The sequence below is a fragment of the Canis lupus genome, chromosome 24 (genome assembly GCF_003254725.2).
Source record: "Canis lupus dingo isolate Sandy chromosome 24, ASM325472v2, whole genome shotgun sequence".
NCBI lineage: Eukaryota > Metazoa > Chordata > Mammalia > Carnivora > Canidae > Canis > Canis lupus.
The window spans coordinates 39,034,207-39,057,667 of record NC_064266.1 but is presented as its reverse complement, the minus strand read 5'-3'; the positions used below and the strand labels follow the sequence as shown (position 1 = coordinate 39,057,667).

The window sequence follows — 23,461 nt, the reverse complement described above, 5'->3', positions numbered from 1 at the left end:
GGCATCTCCAATATGCCATTAAAAATTACGTATAAAAAATGGTCATAGCCCATGAGCACAAAATTCCTGAGATGAGTCCAGTGCCATCTAATACCCAACATAAGGGAAGTATGATGGAGGGGGATGTCAGAGAAGGAAACTACAGCCCTATTAACCAATTGAAGTTAAATATCCTACTTTTGCAAATTTCATGAAAACACACGATCAGTAAGCAAAGGTCAAAGCCCCTCATAGGGCTGTTGCAAGGGCCCATCTATCTCTCTCAGCTGGTTTTCCTTTTTAATTTATTTTTAATTTTTTTTACTATTATTTTTTTTTTTTTTTGCTACCTGTCTGGACTCTGTGGACATGTGAGTTTTCAAACCCTTCAAACTGAAGGATTTCTGAGTTCTCTGACATTTTAAAGTTCTGTAGATTTGCTTTTGTTCACACCCTGTAATGTTTTCTTAAAAGACTCATAGCCCGAGCTACCTTCCTTCCCTTTAGTCTTAGAATAATCTGCTAAATGAGCTTGACAATGGATAGAATGTGTGGATTTCTCTCAGTTGCTTGCGAGCAATCTAACACATCCAAACTGCCAAGCATCAATTGAAAACTGAAGAATTCAGCCATTATCCTAAACAAGTGACAGGCAAATTCTTACACCACGCTGATGATCAAACAAGTGACAAGTTTCTCTACTTTCTTTGTAACAAAGTTGGACGGCAACTGCATATATGTGAGATATGAGTGAGAAGGGGGAAGTTTGTCAGGTTGCTCAAATAATGAGATAGGTGTCCCACCCCCCACCCCCCACCCCCAGCGGAGCTTCAAACAGATGCTGGCCACCTCGTGATAAGTCTTCCCTCCGTTCACTCCAGATCCGACCTCAGTTTCTTTTCAATATCCAGAGCAAGGAAATATGTTGTCCAAACCCCTAAGGATCTTTTAACCTGGCATTCAAGAGCACCAAAATGCCGTTGGATACACGGCCAAGAACTGTGCTGCACAAAACACTCTGAATTCAGTGAGGGCTCGATCATTAATTAGAGTATCCTCATCTTCAAATGGCATTTGAGTCCTGGACAGCTGGCAGCGCAGGACAAATGCAGCAGCTTTCACAGACACTGGAGTAAGAAACTTGCCACTAACACAGAAATCCATAAAAGCCCGAGCAGACTTTTACTTTGGCACAGATCCCTTGCATCGAAGGATAATTCCTGCATTAGCAGATAGTTCAGAAATGTTTTATGTATGTGCTATTTCCAAAGAGTCTTTTAAAATTTCCTTTCTCATACTATAATCGGTTGTTACCTCTCCTCTTGATTTCCCTAAAGAGTACAAGTCTATTCTATAAGAAATAGAGAAGAAAAAAAATATGTGTGTGTATGTGTGTGTGTACACACATACATGCATATATATATATGCATATAGCTTTTAAGCTTAGTGGAAGCAGTTTTATTTTCTGCCCTTTTTTTTTTTTTTTATTTGGAAGGAATAAGACCGGAGGTGAATCTGCAGTCTACCACTTAGACAGGTTCTCTGAACTACATTTTTTATGGAGGGGCTGTCTTGCCCCTGCTAGAGAAAAGGGAAATCCTAAATGTGACAGGCTAGTCATTTACAGAGTCGCAAGGCAAGAAACCAATAATGGGTATAGATGTCCACTGACTCATGGACGAACAGATGAATAAACAAAATGTGGCACATCCATACAATGGAATACTATTTGGCAATAAAAACGAATAAAAGTCCTGACACATGCCCCAGCATGGGTGAACCTTGCAAACATTATGTTACATGAATGAAGCCAGAAACAAAAGACTACATCCTATATGATTCCACTTATATGAAATGTCCAAAGGAGGCAAATCTATAGATACAGAAGGTAGGTTAGTAGTTGCCTAGAGCTTGAGCAAGGAAAGCAGGCGAGTGATTGTTAATGGTATGAGGTTTGTTATATTTTGTTTTTCCCAGACATAATAATATAGAAAGAATATTTCTTTAAATTTGGTACCTGGTCCAAAACCATTTTTACAAAAATATATTCCTCTAAACACAAGTCCTATAATATGTTTCTTGTATAAGGGCTTCTGAGTTCAAAACAAGTTAGAGAATGGGACTCTCTGGTTCCCACGTAGAGATTCACGGTGTTGCTCTATTAAAGGATCTGAAGAGTCTGCAGCATAGGAAGATGGTAAATATCGTTTATCTGTTTCTCCAGTGTCTAAAGACTTCATTAATTTTAGGTGATTTTCACAAACATGCCAAGGCGCACAGATTCTAGAAATAAGGTAGATGCTGGTATAGGCGGTTCCCAAGTAGTTCACTCTTTTCTGCAAGTGCCCTGAAGCTTGCTTGCAGCCCATCAAGGACTGCCATTGAAAGGGAAGTGTAATGTCATGGGGCACCTGGATTACTCAGGCAGTTAAGCAGTCAACTCTTGATTTTGGCTCCCATCATAATCTCAGGGTCCTGGGATGGAGCCCCTCATTGGGCTCCATGATCAGTGGGAAATCGGCTTGGGGATTCTCTCCCTCCTTCTCCTTCTGCCCCTCTCTCCTTCAAATAAATAAATAAATCTTAAAAAAAAAAAAAGAGAGAGATGTGTAATGGATCTCCTCTAAAGATCCTAATACTCACTTCCTTCAGCTTTCTTTTCAAATGTTACTTTATCCAAGACTCTTCCTTGACAACCCATTTTAAGTAGCAACCCACTCAACCAACCCTCTCTATCCCCTACTCTCTCGTCCTCCACATTATATATCTCTGTGACATGAGACATTTACGGATTTCTGTCTCCCCACCCAGAACGTGAGCTCCATGAGAACAAGGACCGTGGTTGTTTCACCCCCAAATCAGGAACTCTGTAAAGATTCATTGAGTGAATAGACACAATCAAGAGAAAGCTTGGAAAACAGGGACAAACAATCAGCCTTCTATCAAACAACGGTAGTGTATCAGATGCTTTATTTGCAAGGAGCTCACCCGGAGAAAGCAAGGTATCTCCCTTTGCAGACTCAGGGCTGCTCATCTGTTGGTAAAAGTGACAGTGCCGCGACAACAGCATTGGAACAGGAAGATATATATATAGCAGCTAATTGCTGCTATTAATTGCTGCAGCTAATAAAAAATACTAATTGATCCAAATATTTCTTTTTTTTTTTTTTTCTGCAAGGTGCTATTCTCCATGTGTCCCCACTCATCCTTTTCTTCTTCCCTCCCTCCATCTCTCCTTCCCTTGTCCACTTTGGGAGATGTTTGAGCAGTGTTAACATACAGTCCTAAGCTGGAGCCCAGGTACTCAAAGATGCTTATGCAATGCCAGCCTTTGTGGAGGGCATGACCAGAGAAGATAGCCAAATATTTAAAACGGCTGAGTAAGACTGTAAATAAAAATAAAAATAAAAATAAAAATAAAAAGATGGAGGAGTGCAATTAGAGATGAGCTGGGACTTCCTCAGTCACTGCGAATGAGAGGTGCCCCAGACAGGGGCGGGAGGAGGGATGGGAGGAAGCAATCATGAAGAGCTTCCTGGAGGTGACCCTTGAGCTGAGCTTGAAGGCTAAGTAGGTAGGGGTTAACCATGAAGAGAATGAGGGTGGGGGCTGGTTGGCAGTTGGAACTGGAGCAACTGCCTGAGCAAGAAAACAGGGGGCTCTGAGCAAAGCAGGTTGCATGAAGGGAACTAGAAAGAGTCTGATGCTGACAGGGCACAAAATCTGAGTCAGGATGGAGGCCTAGGGGGGCCGGGGCCCACACTCCTCCCATCCTCACAGTTGCTTTGTTAGCCTGATCCCAGCAGCTGACGTTCATAAAAGCCAGCTTTTGTTTCCCATTCACCAGGGGCCTGGGACTGTGCTAAGCGTTTTCCGAACGTGACGTCGGTGGACACCGCTGGGAACTTCATGAAGTCGACCCAATTATTCTGTCCATTCCAGAGGCATGGAGGTGAAGTCTCGGAGCTGTGATGATGACACTTTCCAGGTGAGATGGCTGGAGAGGCCAGGGCCAGGAGGTAAGCGGTGCCCACAGTCCTACTCCCTCTCTGCGCCTGCATGAATGTCCCGCAGGCACTCCAGTTCTCCACCTGGACTGATTTTGCCCCCCAGGGGACAGGTGACAATGTCTCGAGGCCTTTCTGGTTGTCACCACTGTGGGGGGGGGGGCTGCTGGCATCCAGTGGGTAGGAGCCAGGGACCCTGCTACGCATCCCACGGTGCACAGGGAGACCCCACAGTGGAGGATGGGGCAGCCCCAAATGTCAAGAGTATGAAGGATGAGAGAAAGCCTGCCCTAGTTTACTGGCCAGCCGAGTGAATCTCTGACCTACTTTATTTGGATGAAAAAGGTGCAGAGTTTGTTTTTATTTAGCCACCTCATAACGCAAAGGGAAGCTTCCAGTGAATAGAAGCCAGGCAGGTGGTTGGAGGTGCGTGGAGAGCCCCTATGGGAAACCACCCCCCTCGCTGAGGATATACAGAAAGGGGAAGCAAGCACAGCTCTTCTTCCGTAAGGGAAGTAAGTGCACTGGGAGCTGTTTGCTGTTTATAAAGAGCTGGACCTGGGCCTTTTCTTTCTTTTTTTCTTTTCTTCTTTTTTTCAGATTTTATTTATTTATTCATGAGAGACACAGAGAGGGGCAGAGACCCAGGCAGAGGGAGAAGCAGGCTCCCCGCAGGGAGCCCGAGATGGGACCCGATCCCAGGACCCCGGGATCACACCCTGAGCTGAAGGCAGATGCTCAACCGCGGAGCCACCCAGGGACCCCAGGACCTGGGCCTTCTCTCCCCAGACTGCTGCTGCTGCTGTCGCGTGGGGGCTCCGTGTGCAGAGGCTCTGAGGCCATCCACCGGAAACTTCCCTCTGCCCACGGATGGCAAATCAAAGAGCTGGTGGTAGGTGTTGATCAGAAGCAGGAGAGCAGCTCTGATGATGGATTGCATGGAAGGTGTGTGCTGAGGAAGGCAAGGAAGGGGCAACACAGGGGAGACTGCCAAGTCCTGGGCAGAAGATGAGAGGCGTACGCCTTTCCCAGACATACCACGAAAACAATTATTCGTGATTTTGAAGAAAAGCAGTTCAGCTAAGAGTCGTGATTTCGCTCTTCTCTCTCTCTCCTTTGTAAAATAGCAGTAGGTGGAGGAATCTGGAACTTGTGCAAACAGAGATCAAAGAACAGTGTGGAAAGGGCCAAAAGTCAGGACGTGTAGGTCCTGTAGGTCCGGGGCTGTCTCCGACCTTCTCTGACCCGGGCTCTGGGTGGCGAAGCTGCTGTGCTGGGCTCCTGCTCTGCACAGGATGGCAGGGATGCGAGGTCGGGGGAAGGCAGGCGAGTAGGAAGCTGTGCTCAGGGCGGGGCTGGTGTCTGATGGCTGTGGCATGAGATCCCCGCTCGGCCACCCACCAACCACGCGCACAAGGTCGCGTCCCTCTGCTCCTGCCCTAGTCCCCGCAGCTGGTGAATGGTGAGGACGGTACCCACCTTGCAGGGTTGTTCTGAGGGTCAGGAGAAAGCCAGACATGTCCAGCACCTAAGCCAGTGGTAGGCACTCCACACATGGAGCCTATTTTGACATTGGTGCCGACGATCATTTTAATAAGATGTTTCGTTACGACACACTCCTATCACATCCTCAGCGGAGAACATTCCAAAATGCTTCCAGGGGTGTGGTGTGCTTGGTTGCCCTAGCGTCTAAAAAAAAAAAAATCCAAATTACCTGTGGCCTTGTTCCTGTAGATCTCCTGATTCCTGGTCATTTGGCCACCGGGAACAAAGACTACGCTTCCCAGCCCTTCGGTCAGGTAGACGTAGCCACGCGACCACGTACTAGCTAAAGAGAAGTGAGTAAAAGTGATATGTGTGATTTCCAGGTTATATATTTAAAGAGAAGGGGCATGCTCTCCACTTCTCCCTTTCTGGCTGCCTGGAAGAGGCACGTGATGGTCGGAGCCAGAGCAGTCACCGTGGACCATGAGAGGGAAGCCCCATATTAAGGTGGCAGAGCAACAAGAGAGAAGGCCACTGGGCACCTGACGTCAAGGAGTGCCTTGCTAGCTCTCAACCACCTTCCCGCACTTTTCCCTGAGTCAAAAAAAATTCTCTCTTCCTCAACTCGCTGTTACTTTGGGGGCTATGAAGCATTGGAGGAAATCTATTTTTACTGGAGTCAAACAGGTATCGAGTCTAATACACTGGTCAACACCGAAAAGTCAGGAGATGTGACATAAAACTTTAGACTTTTAAAATACCTCCTGAAAAAGTAAGAAGCTCTTGCAACACAGGGGTTGCATCTTCTCATGCCCCTTTCTATGGGGCGTGTGGCATCCTACGTGCCACAGCCCCCTTCCAGGGTCTTCACTGATATGTGCTTAGTCTTCAGACTGTCCATCTTCGGTGACTCTGCAGAGATGCTTTTTTTTTTTTTTTTTTTTAAGGATCTTATTTACTTACATGAGAGATACCATGAGAGAGCACAAAGTAGGGGAGGGACAGAGGGAGATCAAGTAGGCTCTCCGCTGAGCAGGGAAGCCCAATGTGGGGCTTGATCCCATGACCCTGGGATCATGACCTGAGCTGAAGGCAGATGCTTAGCCCACTGAGCCACCCGGGCGCCCTGCAGCGTATATTCTATTAATCCACTTGCCCGGCTCCCTGAGGACAGTGTTACCACCTCCACTTTGCAGATGAAAGAACTGAGGTTTTGTGAGGACACAGAACTTGCTTAGGGTCAGAGCTCAGTGGCAGAGGCTGTCTGATTTCAGAGCAGGAACTCCTCGCCAGGATCTTTCTCTACGGCTCAAGCTGAGCCTCCAGGTGTTTTGAATCAAGCACAGACTCATTTGCAGAAATCTAAATGAATCTAAGGAGAATATTTACTGGATAATTAAGAGTTTGCTTCCTTTGCCTTCACCACACAAACTTGTAGCAACTGCTTTCATTGTCTCGTTATTGGAGAATATTGTAGCTTGGGGTGATAATATCTCTGTCATCACACTGCATCGTTCAAAGGCAGGGCAGCTTGCAGAACAAAAACAGAAACCGTCACATTCGGCCTGGGCTCAGGTCCTTTCGCTCTCTACCAAGTGCCGTGAAAGGAAAGACCAGCCCAGATGGTGACTGATGTTGGTGGCAGAGATCACAAGGCCCGTGGAGGGTTCCAGAGCATGACTTCCTGGGAAGGTTCATCAGCAGATATGCACAGTTGGCTCACATCAGTGTTCCCTGGATGGGTTCAAGGCCAGAGCTTGTGGTTAAATCTGTTCCCATGCTTGCCTCATAGCTTGGCTTCATGTCTCTCCCCTGCCTGCAGCCCCCTTGACAGATACACTCTCCAGACCCACGCTAAAGCATACATCGGGAATGCTTTGAAAGCTCGAGATGGGATCTGGGGGCCCTCCTTGCATCTCGGAATCACAGAATGTCAGCACTGGAAGGGACTTCAGAAAGCTCCTGGTCCAACCCTTTTGATTAGAAGACAGGACACAGACACAGAGGAAGGGGGGGAGCTGGTCAATAGTCATCCACCAGCAGCATTTACCCGGCCACCCCATTGCTCCGTAAGTTAAAGGCAAGGGGAAGGTCGCACTTTGGAAAGATGACGATGTGATGAAGATGCTGATGACGATGGCGGTGGTGGTAGAGCCGTTGCATTCGTTCTGTCCCAGGCACGAAATTAAGTGCCTTGTGTGGGTTTTCTCATTTATTTCGCGTCACAGCCTCTGAAGTTACTACTTTATTCCTATCACTATCCCATCCCCACGTCCTGCCCCCATTTCCCAACGCAACTCCACGCCCATGGGACCTGTGGCAGAGAAGGTCAAATCAGTCAGCTCTGATGACTCAGCCATGAAGGGGTTTCTCCCAGATTCAAAACCAGGTTGTCCAACTTAGCCAAACCGTTATCACTAGACTGTACTGACTCAGCTTCCTCAGGGGACAGAGCTGACCCCTCGGAGGAGTGGAACAGCCCAGACAGGGCCTGCCAGCTGGCAAACAAACACCCCACCTAAACAGAGTAGTTGCTAACTGATGCCTCTTCCTCCTCCCCCATCCCCGCCAACGACCGCCATGCACTCATACAGGCCCAATGTCGCAACATCCTGCACTTTGCAAAAGAATCCAGCAACTCCGATAAGCACATGATTTTTACACCTTAGTGACTGTGGAAGTCATTAGAACATTAGAACCATTCACAAATTTCCCGTGTCTCTCGTCCTTTTGATGTGTGCACTCTCCCATCTCTTTGAAGTTCGGCAAGGCCGTGAGAAATGTGATCAGAAGTGGTGCATGTCACTTTGAGAGTCAGGGTGTGACTCAACACGCTCTCCTGTTCTCTGTCACCAGGGCAGAGGATGTCCATTCCAGCCGGTGGCGGCTCCAGTCAGCTTGAGTCCTAGGGGAGAGCAGAGCCTGGCCCTCAGCTGACCCAGGACACACAACAGACCACAAGAGAGAAATAAATCCTTGTCATCTTACACTATTAAAATCTGGGGAGTACACCTTACTGCAGTGTAACCTGTCCTATCCTGACAAAGATGGCATTAATTTCCAAAAAGTAAGGTAGCTTTTTTTTTTTTTTTTTAAGATTTATTTATCTGAGAGAAAGAATGAGAGAAGGGGGAGGGAGAGATGGAGAAAGAGAATTTCAAGACTCCTTGCTGAGCATGGAGCCCAACACGGGGCTGGATCCCATGACCCTGAGATCATGACCTGAGCTGAAACCAAGAGTCAGACACCTAACTCACTGAGACACCCAGGCGCTCCCAAAAAGCAAAGTTTAAGTCAAACACATATCAGGAGGCCAGTGGGCATCCCTAAAGGTTGTGGTGGCTCCAAGAACTTCAGAGTCAGGAGGAGGTTTCTTGAGACAGAGCCCAGGTCAAGGGCTCAGTTCTTGGGTCAACAACAATGTTCCATCCTGGAGTCACCCGCCCGCTGTGAGTCACGGCTAGTGTCTCGCTAAGTGAGAGTTATTGGTTTCACAAGGATCACGGAAGATTTCACAGTCCACCTGTCCTCCTTATTAGACTCCTCACTCAAAGCCCATCACCTCCCAGTCACACTTGGGATCTTCTCCGCACTCTGAAATTTAATGTGTCAGAAGACAACCCACCAAGAGCAGAAATGAGAGAAGAGCAGAGAATGAGAGAAGAGATGTTTTATCTCCACATTGAAATGACAAATGCCCTGTGAGGGGGAAAAAAAAAAAAGTATTTCTGTTTGGAGGAAGAAATGAGGGGCACATACTCTGTTCATAGAGAGGAAAGGATTCCTTAGGAAACTTGCTCTGTATCACAAAGAAGTAGAAATCATCATAGTGATTTTTTTTTTTTTTTTTACCATCGGTTTCAAGTGAAACATCTATGTGTGAGATAAGGCAATTTACTATTCCCAGAAACTATTAAAATTATCAAGGTTCACGCTGGTATCAACTGGTTGTACAAACGGTGGGTTTTCCCCAGTTCTTAGTTTTTCAAGCTGTGAAATGGGACAAATATTATTGGATTGTTTTGTTAAAAGGGCTGTAAACTCTTCTGAAGGGCAACTATGTAGAAATGTTACAGTTAAATAAAGAAAATTTATTCTGCTAAGGGAAGAAAAAGTATATTATGTTCATATAGTGAAACTATTGACTTTAAAATTGTTTCTTTGATTTGATTTTTAAAGGCACCAGCAGCAATGTTTCTATTCAAGTATCAGGATGGGGATTTTGTTTTGCAAATATTTGTGTGTTTTTTTTAAATATAAGGTTAATGGATGCTTACGGTAACAAATTTAAATGCTAAACTAGAATATAAAAATGGGTTTCTCTATCTTGGCACTAGTGACATTTTGGGCAGGATAATCCTTTGTATAGATGTAGATGTCCTGTGCACTGGAGAATGTTGAGCAGTATCTCTGGTTCTACCCACTAGATGCCAGTACAACTCCCCCCAACACCCGCATACACCCCAAATGTGTCCAGGCATTGCCAAATGTACCCCGAAGGGCACAACTATCCCAAGTTGAGAGCTACAGGATAAAGTATGTTGTATAAAGTATAATTGGACATGCTTCACCCTAGAATAAAAATTTCCCAACATTAATCACTATTATCAGTTTGGTTGATATCTTCCCAGCAATTTTTTTAGGTATAATCCAATATACATACCCACACCTGACTCCACCTCCATGCAGACACACAGGTGGAGTGTTTTTCCACCCCCCCAAATTGGGATTATGCCTTTGCAATCTACTTCTCACTGGAAATAAATCTTTACCTTTCCCTGTGTCTACATTTAGAGCTTCTGCATACTTTTAAAGAGATACTGACACTGTGTCCCCTTGGATTCATGTACTGTAATTCATTTAACTGATTTCTCATTGATGGACACTTAAATATTCCCACCTCCCCTACTATAAACAACCCTGCATTGACTATTTTCACACTTAAACCCTTGCATGTTTTTTTTTTACCAACATTTCCACAGGAATTGTTGGGTTCAAAATATATGCACCTAAAATACCGATCGATTTCAGCATGTTTTCCACCAAACACCTAATAGCCGTATAGCCTCCTCTGGTAGCCTTGGGGAACTGATGTTCTGGTGTTTGCTTATTTGTTTGTTTTTTTTTTTTTTCCTTCTTCACTTCCATAACAGTATGGTAGTGAACAGCTTGGCTAAATGTCAATAGTTCTGAGGTTTAGAAGCTCTGCTTGAAAGTAAAAGAAACCTAAGCCTGAGTCCCAGTTCCGCGACATATTCTGCATGGTTCATCGGGCAGATTATTTGAGCCATGCTTTCCTCCTCTGTAACAATAATGATAACAGTCATACCTCCTTCACAGCATTGTTGGCTGGAATTTTTTGAGATTATACATATGCCTAGCACCCTGCAATTAATTATTGTTGTTAATAACAAAAGCAAGGGAGTAGGAGGTTCACAAAAGTAAAGCCAAAATGTGCGCACAATCTAACAATTACAGAACACTGTGTTGCCAGATGATTTAGTGACTACTACAAAGATGAACTTCAGATGATCATAAAATGAACATGATAGAAGGGAAAATATTTCTCCTCACCAAGGAGACTGTAATTAATGTGTGAGCCACTGGATGCTTATGAATCTAGCAGAGGGATAAATACCTAGATTTATATACATACACACAGAGGATATGAATATACATGCTTTTAAAACACGCCTCCACACATTTATATAAGAACTGTTGTGGGCATATGGATTTTCCTGACACGTGGGTAATATGCCGCCATCCAGGAGAGGTATATTTCCTTCCAGGATAATTTCAGAACATTCCTCTCTGTACTTGCTAAGAGTGAGTCACTATTGTAATCAGATAACCTGGAAAACTGGTTTCCAACTTTACCTAAAGTGCATCAAAGAAATTGAAATTAAAAAAAAAAAAAGAACAAATGCCAGGGGACTGCTCTAGGGCAATGGGTTTCAAGGATCATCTTGACCCTATTTGAATCCTTCTCCTCCCTCAAATATAGGAGGCACCCAAGCATGCACTGTGGTGAGAGACAAATACATATTTGGATCTGGGCCCTGCCACTGAATGGCTGTATATTTTGGGCTGACTTAACCCCTCTGGGCCTCACCTTCTTCCTCTGCAGAATGGGATCACCACTATGCTACAGGATTCTCTGAAGATTATCTGAAAGAATGCATGAGAGTGAGCACCTACCTACCAGTATCTGGAGACCAGACCCTAATCTTCCTTGAACAACTGCCCCCCTTTCCTGATGTTGGTCTGCAAGAGTCAGGCAGATGAACTCCGAGGCCGGCACAGGGTGGAACCCACAATCCAGGGGCCGTGACCCCATCTTTGCATGGCCCTGGATGAAGTGATTGCCTTAGGTCTGGGTATATATGAACCAATGTGAGCCAAGAAGACTCAGTTCGAACACGTTGACTAGAAATGGGAAAAAGTAAATGTGGAGTTTTGAAGTGTCAAGATGGAACCCGATTTGGCATCTTGCTACGTCCGGAGATGAGAGGCCTCCAGAAGAAAGCAGCGAGGGAAAGAATAAGATCCAATTCTGATAACACCACCGGAGTCCTTACATCCTACTTGGCCAAAGGCCAGGTTTCCCTGACCTTTTAGAGATAGGGACCCCAAATTAATCTTTTTGATGTAAACCAATTGGCTTTCCAATCCCTTGAAACTCAAGAGTCCTCACTGATGCAATATCCAAAATTCTGGGTGTGCCACCTAGTGATTAGTGCACCAGGCGCCGGGTGGGTCCTTGGGAGGCGGCTCTATTTACTGCAGTGGAGGCTGGTCTGTCTCCTTCCCCCTTGGTACCCACCAGTGGGGAGCTGAGTGACAATACTTAGGGATCAGGTTCACGGCTCTGTAATGAAAGCAGCTTCTGTGTGAATAGTGAACAAGAACGGCAACCCTGGGCCCAATTTACTCACACCTGGCACGGAGCCAGGCCTCAGTGTCAGACTCAGGGAGCAGCCCCCGCCTCGCCAGGCTCTGCGCTGATGCAACGTGTGCCCCGCTCTGGGATCAGCTGGAAGCAGGCCCCAGCCGCCGCCGAGTCGGGGTCACTGGCTGCAAGGGTGGGGCCTCCAATGTCCTACACAACCAGGAAAAGGAAAAAAAAAAAAAAAAACTCAAAGCAAACTCTGCCACCAGCTGAGGGCTCAGCTACCAAACCAGGCCTCAAAGAGGAGTGGGCCGGGGCACCTGGGGGGCTCAGCCGGTGAAGCATCTGCCTTCGGCTCAGGTCATGATCTCAGGGTCCTGGGATCGAGCCCCACATCGGGCTCCCTGCTCAGTGGGAAGCCTGCTTCTCCCTCTTCCTCGGCCCCTGCCCCTGCTTGTGCTCATTCACTCTGTCTCTCTCTGGCTCTTTCTAATAAATACATAAAATCTTAAAACACACACACACACACACACACAGAAGGGTGGGCCTTGCCTTGATGCTAAAATGCACAGGGAAGAGCATGTGGGGAGGGTTAGATAACAGCCTGAGTGTTCAGGCTCTCATGCAATGGGGATGATAAATGCCACGGCAGGGGGAGGACTCCGCAAGGAACGAAAATGCCCAGCGCCGAGCTGGGTACACGGTAGGCACTTCACAGACATTAGCGACTCCCCACTCCTGCCCCAGCAAGAAACCCGAACTTGATGGAAGGTACAAGTTGCCCGGGATATTCAGTTTCTGCTTCTCAACCCCAAAGGCTCACTTGATCTCAAAGGAGCAAGCAGGTCTCTGTACGACTTTGGAATTCTCACCTGTTCCTTCTCGGCACAGGGCAGACGGTCACTCTCTCCCCAAACCGTGATTCTACATCATACAAAACACGCTGCCTGAGCCGAACGCATGTGAGTTGTTGGCAGAGCGAGTATCAGTGTCAGTGGCAAAGTGCGATGCAGCGGGTGTAGGGGGGGTTAGGGGAGTGGAGACCCTGTGAAGCTGCGCTGTGCACCCACGGGGTGGGGAGAAGTTTCATTTCACTCAAGCAAAAAGCTGTCCTCAGAGAAGGCACAACTGCACAAATTGGCCATGCAACCACCTGCCATTAGGTGGGTTCAAAATCCATGCCCTCTAAGACCTTAGGGACGCAGTCCCCGGTCTGCCCAACAGCCCTAAGTTTTGAAGAAAAAGGGAGTGTCAATACATGTCATGACTAATGGCTTGCTTGGGAGAGGACTTGAATCTGGGAACAAGTTTCTCTGATCTAAGGGCTATTTAATTTCAAATAATTTTTTTTTTTTTAAGTTTGAGTCTTTGGTCCATGGGAGCACCTTTCGAGCCACGCGGAACGGTGGCAGAGGCCTGCAGCACTCGCCAATGTTTGTCTCAGCAACAGTGTGACTCAGTTTTACCTTCTTTTTTTTTTTAAAGATTTTATTTATTCATGAGAGACATACAGAGAGAGAGAGAGAGAGAGAGAGAGAGAGGCAGAGACACAGGCAGAGGGAGAAGCAGGCTCCATGCAAGGAGCCGGATGTGGGACTCGATCCCGGGCCTCCATGATCACAACCTGGGCCGAAGGCAGCGCTAAACCACTGAGCTACCCAGGCTACCCCTGTTTTACCTTCTTACAAAAGAATGCTTCTGGTGAAGCATCTCTAGGTCTGACCTAGAGATCCGAGATGGGGCCTGTTTCTGCATCTACTTGCTGAGCTCTCATGCACCTGCCTTCACAGCACACTGCTGGGTGACGTCAAAAGTGGCCATGGCAGGGGCGTCTGGGTGTCACCTGAAGTCGGTGAAGCATCTGCCTTCGGCTCAGGTCATGATCCCGGGGTCCTGGGATCGAGCCCCGCATCTGGGTCCCTGCTCAGTGGGGAGCCTGCCTCTCCCCTTCTCTGCCCCGCTCCCGCTCATGCTCTTACTCTCAAATAAATAAAATCTTAAAAAAAAAAAAAGGTGGCAATGGCAATAGTCAGGGAAGCCTGAGCCCCAGAGGCCACATCTGGGAAGTCCTCATCAGGAAATAATCCTTATTCAGCTAATGGAATGTTCCTCACCACAGCAACGACCAGGGGGGCAAACAGATGCATTTCTACTGTCCAACATTAGGAGAACCACAGTACACTCCTGCTACAGTTAAATACATTATAGCCAAAAAAAAAAAATACATTATAGCCCTATATATTCCAACTGTGGAATAGTCAGCAGCTGTTGAAATGTTATGAAACAAAATTTAATGACTAAAATGATATTCATGAAACTTTTAAAAAGCAAAAATAGCACACATATAAGCAATATGTCCCCTTAAAAAGATGTTTACCTACCACACATATGTAAGGTTTATAATAATGTGTAATATATTACATAGCATATATGAATATGTATTATATATGTAACAATATATATTTTACTTAATAACTTATACAGTTATATGCTGGGCCTATTACAAACATATATACTAATATTGCATATAATATATAATACAATAAAATCAACTTCTCTATATTATATATGGTATATATAAAACAAAGTGAATTTTTACTTATTTTAAATATTAATATATACACATGTTAGAGATAGAGAATACACATTACACACCCCCACCACACGTACATATACATACATATTATTAGAAGCACGTGTGAAATGCAGATTTCCAGATACATATCACTTTTATAATATGAAAAATAAAAGTTATTTTTAAATGACTTCAAACCTCTCTGACAGATTCCCAGAACACGACTTGCTTATTCTGATCACAGTATCTTGTGCAAAGCAGATGCTTAATTAATGTTCATTATATTGAGAAAAGAAAAAGCAAGGTAAGAGAACAGATCACTTCCTCAAAGAAGAAACAACCCCCAAACCTCATGTGAAATCCTGGGTATACGTGAGTCAAATTAAGCAGATGTAGCACCATAAATGTTTACTTCCTTTGTGGCTCTGCACAAAACAGGAGACTCGACCTTTTCCCCTGGTCTAAGAATGGAATGAATTCTTACCGGGCTTGAAGGAAATGTGTATTTGGAAAGATGATGTTGAAAGACTATCAGTGAGATGTCTTTCCACGTGACCAATAAACCTATTTTATGTGTAAGTGGATACTAGATATTTGTGTAATTTAATCATTGGTATTTTTTAATAAGTATATGAAATATATATTTGTGAAGCAGCCTTAAGTTCAGGAATATCTATCTATCTGATGCTGATGACTTGATGCACACTCTCTAATCTTTGTGGTTGAGAAACGATACTAAAAAATAAAAAATAAAAAGGATCCTGATGTGTCTGTCTGCCACACTCTGCCAGAACACAAATAGCCACTTTTGTGCTATGAAACCAATGGACTCTGTTTTATTTTATTGAGTTTCCCTGATGCCTGTTCTCCCCCTTAAACAGTAAGCTCCATGAGAGCAGGGGCCACTGTCTGCTTTGCTTACCCCACATCCCAGCACAGAGCAGCATGAATGGCAAATACTTCCTGAATAGATAAATCAATGGCTCTTGTTATCACAATATATTCCTTTTTTGTTTGTTTGTTTGTTTGTTTTTGTTTTTTTCACAATATATTCCTATAGGGAAATAACATTTCATTGAATATGCCACGAGAACTACGCACTATATTTCTTGGTTCCTGTCTTGGATCTTGTGTTCATTGGTTTGCATTTTATCATCCCTTGTATTTTTAGAGCAAGTTGCCTTAGAACCTTTTGTGCCACTCGGTGGGGCCCATATAAATAGTGAATTAACACAAAACACAAAAAAGCAAAACAGCAACTCCAGAGAGCGTCTCTGCTGGGGTTGCCTTTTTCCCTCCTTTGTTTGAACTACTGCTGATTTCACACCTCCCAGGAGCCAGAGCCAAAGCCCCTGACATCCCAGCTGAGTCTCTGTGGAGACCAGGGCATCCCAGCGGCAAACCTCAGGGGACCGTGGGGAAGTGAGTGAAGAGTAAGAAATGCCAACTAGTGTGCTCAAGGCTGTGGCAGTGGGCTCACAGAAGCCCTGTGCGTTGCTCTCTCTGCCTCACTCCTCCATCCTGTGGTTCTATCCTCAAATGATGTCCAAATTCTTCATTCTGTCCCAATGATGAGTCGCTCTTCCTGGACAGGAGCTTCCCAGCCTGTCTGCTGACAGCCCCTTCTGCCTTCCTATAATCATCACACCTGCCATAGTACTGATCTTGCGAAGGAAATTAGACTATGTTACCCATCTGTGAAAAATCCGCCAATGGCTTAGCCATCACACTTGGCATAATATTTTTTCTAAATTTTTCATCCTGGCCTATAAAGTTCTATAGGAGCAGACTCCTGAGTACCTTGGACTTCATCATTGGCCATACTCTTCCTTGTTCACAATGCACCAAAAACTCTGGACCAAACATTCCCACCTCAGGGCCTTTGCATGTGCTGTTCCCTCAGCCTAAAAGTCTTTGCTTTCAAATCGCGACATGCTTGGCTCCCTCTTCTCATTGAAGACTCTGCTCACAAGTCCCTTCTCCAACAAGCTTTTCCTGCCCACCTCTTCCAAAATAACCCGCCCACTTCCAACCACATCCTTCTCCTCTGCTGTCTTCCCAGGGGCTCCACCCTGCCTAAAGTAATCACGTTTCTCTGCGGTACTGCCTGTCTCACTCACTAGTATATTGGCATCACTGGGGCAGGGGTCTTGCCTATCTTGCTCCCTTTGTCTCCAGTGTCTAGGGCCTAGCGTAGAGCCTGAGATGAAGAGGATGCCCAATAAACAGATTTCCAGTGTCTCTATAGGGTGAAAGCTTTATTTTGCAATGATTATAATTAAAAACTAATATCTATCAACCATGTATAAGCTAATAACTCTATAACACGGCTATTACTTCACTCAACTTGCAAATGAGGAAACCGAGCATCAGAGAGATTAAGCAAACTATCCAAGGAAACTCAGGGAGTATTGGCAAGCCTGAATTTGAACTTAGCTCTATTTCACTTCAAGAACCATCTTTCACTTTTTAACCATCTTGATCCTCCGTCTTCCAAGTGCAGCTTCAGCATGCTATTACTGTAAACTGAGCTCAAGCAAATCATTTATACATTGGCCCATTCAAGAAGTATTTATTGAGACTGTAATGCATTCCACGTCCTATGCTGGGCTCTCCAGATAGCCCTATCCACAGGACTACCACGTTCACCCTTTCACTATTCAGTAAGTAAGGTTTTGATCACTGCTGAGGGAAACAACAACAACAAAAAATTCCTGGGATAAAAATAATATTTGTTGAGCACCTTCTCCGTGCTGGGTGCTGACCTAGGCCCTTCGTACAGACTGGATCATTTAATTCTCATGGATGGCATTAGAAGGCAGGTTATACTTCTCTCAATTTAATGATGACCGCACGGGTCGCTCAGAAGTTAAGTGACTTGCTCACACAGGCAGTAAGTGATAGTGCTCGTCTGCATCCAAACCATCCTCTTGCCTCACCACACATTGGATACAGGAGGAGGTACTCAATAAATGGGCATGGGATGAATGACGGAAGTCCCCAGCAAGCCCAACTTATGATGCAGCAAGCCACCCGCCCTACATTGTAGCAAGTCCCAGCTACAAAAATGGGAATGAGTTTGGGAAAATCAGGTTTACTCCTACATGGCAAAATATCCTTTTCACTGATGGTTTTGGAAGATTTGATACCAGCTGTAAATGCAAATCATAGCATTCACTTAAATATTTGGATTAATTGAGTCCTATACCTTTCTGGGCCTGGAAAGTTACCAGTTCACTAACCCACAGTCCATAGTTTTCACTATCTGAAAGTTCACCAATAAATCAGGCATTGTTTATGGGCCTCTGTATGTATTGTTATATTTAAGCCTAGCACAGCCCCATGAAATAGGAATGATTATTATCCGCCTCCCTCCCCGCGCCCCTCAAGCAAGGCAAGTCCCTGGAGAGTTAAGCGATTGGCTCACCGTTGCACGACCATGAGACTTGGCTGAGGCAGGCTTCTACCCAGGCCCATGCACTGACCTACTCTGCTAGCAGGCCTCCGGGAAGCAGGGAGTTGGACAAAATTACTCAGGACGTGGGGAAAAGAAACTCAGGAAATCTCTACGCCTCTTCACCAGTTCTCACACATCCCTATCAAACTGAATCCAACAATGAGAAATAATTTTCCCCCAAGGGTCTGACCCCGAAATGCCTCAAGAATGAACTCCTTGCTTCCCTCACCACAAAATTATTCAAGTGCTCACAAGGCGATGGCTGGCCTCTGGAACCCGATCTCAGAAGCTACAGAGGGCCTGAAGGATGGTCCTAATGATATTACCAAGTGGTGCTTTCCATTTTTGACATCCGTCAAGAGTTTATGTCCAAAGATTATTTTACCAGACGGGTCCCGCGGATGCGATGGGATTAGCCAAATTTCAAAGCTTATTTTTGACCTCCAGCAGAAAATTGAGCACATCCGTTCATGAAGGCCACGGGGACTATGGGAGAACATCAAGTTGATTCATCAAATTAGTTCAAACATAATTGTCCTGCATGACTGGCTATAGAACTCGTCAGCTATAAACCTGTCAAAAAGCCATCCGCTCTAATGTTAAATAGAGACACAAAGTAATGTTGTTCGGAATCTGACATTTGTTGGACTTTAGCCTGCTAAGGATGCTTTGTTTCCTCTTGAAGGAATTTGTCGAAAGATGTACAGAGTGGAGAGATCAGAGCAGAGCAAAGGAGCCCACACTGGCTTCTAGAAGTACCAGCTTGTATGTATCAGACCCGCAACGGTATTCTCTTCTTTGAGGGACCTATAAAGGTTAAAATCACACATTTTGCGTGTGTGTGTGTGTGTGTGTGTGTGTGTGTGTGCGCGTGTGTTTTACTGATCACACGGTGTGTGGATCACTTGCCTTTTTACAACCAAGATTGTTCTCAGACACGGAGATGATGCATACACCACTGCAAGTCCTTGCTTCTTTTGCATAACATGTTCCCTTGTCCATGCTCCCATGTGGTGCTACAGAATGCCAAAGCTGGAAGTTAGAAATTTTTGCAGAGAAAAATCAGCAGCGTCAGGGCAAGATTTGATTAAATGACTTTCTAGTCACTGATGAAGGTCATGCCTCACCCTTCTGTACCCGATCATCCGAACCCTCTACACTCTTCGTGTTGGTTCTCTTCGTGTAAGGTGAGTGCCCTCGTGGGGCCTCGATCCGGGTGCCTCCCAGGCATGCGGGAGGTCCGTGCTGCACACCTTTGCCTCTAAACCCAAACCACTCAAGTGCACTTGATGTGCCCCACTCCGGATCTGAAATTCTTTCACTGTTGTCTCACTTGTCTTCTCTCAGTGACTACTTGTCTGCTTCCTAATTTTTATGCCATTTTGGGGTAATTTTTCCCTTTTTTTTTTTTGTTATTGACAAAGACAGAGGAGGCCTCCTATAATTTGTGGGTGACTGACAAGGCTGAATGTTGTTAACTCAAATGTTTTGATTTACATCAGAGGAGACCTCCAGGCCCCAGACATGACAGGCTGCAATAGCTCCTTTAAAACTAGTGAGTATTAAATCCCAGTAGGCGAGCCCTTGATGTGCTCGTCACCATGTTTTTCCTTCCAGGGCAATTTGGTACTAAGAATTAAAAGCCTTAAAACAGACATAATCCCTAGCAGTTCCACTTCTGGGATTCTATCCCACGTGATCAATAGACAAGTGTGCCAGGGTCTGAACACAAGGATGTTCATCACAGTGTTGTTTAGGACAGGAGCATGTTTTAAAAAAGTTACATGCCCAGCAAGAAGTTTAAGTAAATAGCTTACACAAATACGGTGCATCGATACAATGGAATATTTATCATCATTAAAATGTCTTGCATGTGTCTTTTTTTTATTGATGGGGAAAGATATTCGCCATAAATATCAAGGGAAAACTAGATCATGAAACTCTATCGTATTAACCCATCCTCTATGGAACTTATTGTCTATAATATAAGTGTTTGTATGGAAAAAGCTTTTCAAAAGGCCTAGTTCAAAGATCAACAATGGTGATGTCTGTGGGTAATTTCTAATTTCCTTCTGCTTCATACTATGTGTGTATTCCTTTTACAGCCAAAAGAAACAGAGGAATTTCTATTTTCTATGTCCAGAGGCACCCGGGTGGCTCAGGGGTTGAGCGTCTGTCTGCCTTTGGCTCAGGTCCTGATCCTGGGGCCCTGGGATCGAGTCCCACATCGGGCTCCCAGCAGGGAGCCTGCTTCTCCCTCTGCCTGTGTCTCTGCCTCTCTCTCTCTCTCTGTCTCATGAATATATATAAAATCTTAAAAAAAATAAAAGCAATGTCCATTAACTCTAGAAACTTTTCACAGACTGTAGATCATTTAAAAATGTACATCTATACCACATTACACTTGATAGAGCTAAGCCTAAAGAGCCACCAGAACAAAACACTGCCCAGAAGCCCAGAAAACCTTCTGTTAATTCTTGAGAACCACTGCTGTGTGTTTGATCTCGGCTTCTTGGCCAACTGAGTTAGAATTTTCTCTTTGAAAAATGAAATTGTGAATTTCCTTTTAGGCAAGACTTGGGTTGTTTTTCAAGTCGGTGCTCTACTTCTAGTGAAACTGAGAACCTTATGGATAGTGTCATCTGTAAATTTACTCTGTATGCATCTTAACTTCCCCCAAACCTGACCATTCAGAGGAGAGGATAAAAAGAGGTGGGTTAGCCTACTGTTAAGAACAAAAAGTTTGAGGGGTGCCTGGGTGGCTCAGTGGTTGAGCATCTACCTTTGGCTCAGGGTGTGATCCCGGGGTCCTGGAATTGAGTCCCACTTCGGGCTCCCTGAAAGGAGCCTGCTTCTCCTTCTGCCTATGTGTCTGCTTCTCTCTCTCTCTCTTCTCTCTGTGTGTGTGTGTGTGTGTGTGTGTGTCTCATGAGTAAATAAATAAAATCCTTAAAAAAAAAAAAAAGAACAAAAACTTTGAGGCCATCTGCCCGCATATCCAAATCTTAACTGTGCCACTTATTGGCAGGGCAGCTTGGGGAAACCACATGCTCTCTGCACTTCCATGCTCTCTGCACTTCCATGCTCTCACCATCGGTAAGATGGACCTCATATCGACAGTACTACCTGTCTTATGGAGGGATCATGAGCCATGAGGTATGCGTAATCACCTGATGCATGGTAAGTACTTTGTAGATGTTAACTACTAACATTATTGCAATTCAACTCTCTCCTGGAACATGGGCTGGGCCCAATCCCTAACTCTCTATATTGCTGGAAGTCGCCTACCTGGCTTGCAGCTTACCTGTGTGACCTGCTGTTGACTGCTTCCTGAATCCTAATGTTTGATCTTGATTCATTGGCCTATTGAGTTAGAATCCTCCCTGGGAATGGCCTGGCTCTCACAGTTACTCTCCTCCTTATTATTATATCCTATAGACCCTAAGGTCTGAAAATACACCAAAGCAAGACAGTTCTAACCTCTTACCCTATAGGAATGACAAAACAAGAGTTGAGCAAAGGTCTCAGAGCCAGAGGCCAGAAGCAAATAGCTCTCAGGAAAGACTTCCTCTGAAGACACATTTATCTATATATACACAGCAGGTTTTTTTTTTAACACGAATTACTTTCCCACATTTAAAAAATTAGTACGTATCGCCGTAACTCCTAGGTTCCCGAATTCCTTAAGAAAAAGAACAGCTTCTCTTACTTTGAAACATATAAGAAAATACTATCATACTGTAATACACGTCTGTAAATTACTTTGTTCAGCACATTTCTTTCTAAGATTCATCTATATGATTCCTATGGCTGCTATTAATTAATCCATTGCATGAATAGGACTTAATTTACTTATATGTTCTATTAATAGACATTTGGTCATTAGTTTTTTGCTAACACAAATAATGTTGCTGTGAATACTTGGGCTCTTGCCTCTTTGTACCTATGCAACAAGCTGAAGAGAATCTTACTTGGGGAGATAAACCCAGATGGTGAAACTTTAAAGAAATATCAGAAAGGGAGACAGAACATGAAGACTCCTAACTCTGGGAAACGAACTAGGGGTGGTGGAAGGGGAGGAGGGCGGGGGGTGGGGGTGAATGGGTGACGGGCACTGAGGGGGACACTTGACAGGATGAGCACTGGGTGTTATTCTGTATGTCGGCAAATTGAACACCAATAAAAAATAAATTTATTATTAAAAAAAAAAAGAAAAGCAAAGGAATTACACCTGCCCAATTCAGGCAAGGGGCTGCCGCAGGTGGCAGGGTGCATTTGCCTGGGGAGGGTCACACAAAGGGAACGTTCAGAGTATCAGTAGTATTCTATTATTTTGGAGTGGTGAGCTCGTAGGGGTTCACTTTATTAGTATGCTTGATAACTCACACCTGTTTTATACAGAGTCTTTGTGAGAAACCAAAGGAAAAAATTTTTTTGAATGAATTAAAAAAATCAGGAGATCCAGCAGCACTGGGCTCACATTCTCAGCTGCCTCTGAAAGAAAAGTCAAGGACCATTCATTTCCTCACAGTCCTACCATCTCAGTTGTACCTGCCTGCTTCGTCGTTTGTGTTCCTTGTCTGGGCTCTTGACACCTCACAAGAATGATCCCAGCCCTAAAGATGATGTGATCTCTAAGGTACAGACTGGAGGAACCCATTTCACTCCCCACAAAGTCCTTCCTAGAATAAGAAAATGTGTGAAAGAGATATTTTTGCATCTGGCATGTCTCACAGTTGGAATGGCCACTGTGGTGACTGCTGAGAGACCGGTCCCACCTTCTACGACGGGTAGGGGTAGGGGTGTACCGTCACAGCGCACCATCTCAGCCAAACAATGTGACACAAAATTAAAACTACTGACCAACAGAGTTGAACAGAGCAACGAAAACAAGGTCATCATTCACCTCCTCTCTAGAAGTTATAATTTCCAGGTCAAGGAAATACACCCCCAATGTGTGGCTCAGCGAGTCATCCAACACTGCTCACAGGGTTCCCACCAGCGGGTCTGTTGCCCACATTGTTCTCTTAATTGAAATGAGCAGACGGTTTAAAGGCGGTCACAGGTGG

General features: G+C 44.9%; 1 protein-coding gene and 1 long non-coding RNA gene across 2 annotated transcripts in view; one reads left to right on the top strand and one right to left on the bottom strand.

The window, feature by feature from the left end:
• Positions 1-23,461, bottom strand: part of TSHZ2 (teashirt zinc finger homeobox 2) — a 261,545-nt gene that overhangs the window by 185,342 nt on the left and 52,742 nt on the right. The gene's annotated exons all lie outside the window — the stretch shown is intronic.
• On the top strand, positions 290-22,643 carry LOC125753560 (uncharacterized). Its single transcript, XR_007405673.1, has 2 exons — positions 290-3,967; positions 4,587-22,643. It is a non-coding gene; the product is annotated as an uncharacterized LOC125753560 (long non-coding RNA).